The sequence below is a fragment of the Etheostoma cragini genome, chromosome 2 (genome assembly GCF_013103735.1).
Source record: "Etheostoma cragini isolate CJK2018 chromosome 2, CSU_Ecrag_1.0, whole genome shotgun sequence".
NCBI lineage: Eukaryota > Metazoa > Chordata > Actinopteri > Perciformes > Percidae > Etheostoma > Etheostoma cragini.
Window position 1 is genome coordinate 29,195,867 of NC_048408.1, and position 1,271 is coordinate 29,197,137.

The following is a 1,271-nucleotide window of genomic DNA, read 5'->3' on the forward strand; positions in this document are numbered from 1 at the left end:
AGAGGACGCTCTACAGCGTCCCTGTTAGTGATGGCGTTGCATAGTCTGTCCACCAGAGGACGCTCTACAACGTCCCTGATTTTATTTTGTTAGTGTGTTTTTGTTCAAAGGACTTTAAGTTTCATATTTTAAGTTTGTATTTTTCTACATTTTATTTATCAGAACTTTAATATATTTTGATGAACTATTGTGACAATTTAACAAATTATTATCATTATTCTACAAATAACAAATTTTATGGAAATCTGTTTATGTTTTGGGATTTAAAAAAAGATACATATATATATATCTGCCGATATATCGGCATATCGGATTTTTAAATAATCAAATATTTGCACGGTATCGGTCTTAAAAATCTCATTGGTTAATATTCAGGAAGAGGTGACGTGTTTAATTTGGTGGACTGAGGCGTCCTGTCTGATGGTGTTGAAAATCTCTATCTTTCCTTTCTTTGTTTATCTTTTTTCTTTTCCCTCACCCTCTCTCTTCTTCTTTCTTTCCCTCTTAAAATTTTCTCCGTCCCACCTCCTTCCTTTCATCTCCATCCTATCCTGCCCTTGTTTCCTTTCCTTCATTCCTCCCTCTTTTCTCTCCACTATCCTTCCTTCCTTGCACCTTGTTTCTTCCCTTCCTTCCTTTTTATGCTAATTTCTATCACCTTTTCTACCTGTCCTACCCTTGCTTCCTTCCTTTCTTTCCTCCTCGATCTCTCCCTTTTATCCCTCCCTCTCCTTTCCTTTCTGTACCTCTTTTCTTCCTCTCTCCCTCCTTTGTTCCTCTTCGATTGTTCGTTCCTTCCCTCCTTCCTTCCACTCCTCTCCTCTCCTTCCCTTGTTTCCTCACCTCCTTCCTCTCTCCCTCCTTTTTTCCTTCGTGCCTTTGTTTCTCTTTGATCGTTCGTTCCTTTCCTTTCCCGCCCTTTTTTCCTTCCTGCCTTTTTCTCGTCATTTATATCACCTTTCCTACCTTCTTCCTTCCTCCCACCCTTCTTTTCTACTTTCTGTCACCCTTTTTACATCCCTCAATCTCTACACTCTTATTTCCTTTATGTTTTACCTCCTTCCTTACTTCCTTGTTGTCTCTTTTTCTTTTCTTGATGTCCTTCGTTTCTTCCTTCGTTTCTTCGTTCCTTCGTTCCATCGTTTGTTCCTTCCTTCCTTCCCTCTCCTCTCCTTCCCTTGTCTCCTCCCCTTCTTCCTCTCTCCTTCCTTGCTTTCTTCCTTTCTCTCTCTTTTTCTTTTCTTGATGTCGTTCCTTCCTTCCCTCCTTCC

At 40.0% G+C, this 1,271-nt stretch overlaps 1 protein-coding gene across 3 annotated transcripts in view; it reads right to left on the bottom strand.

Annotated features, from left to right (window-relative positions):
• Positions 1 to 1,271, bottom strand: part of socs7 (suppressor of cytokine signaling 7) — a 14,307-nt gene that overhangs the window by 5,351 nt on the left and 7,685 nt on the right. The window lies entirely within an intron of this gene.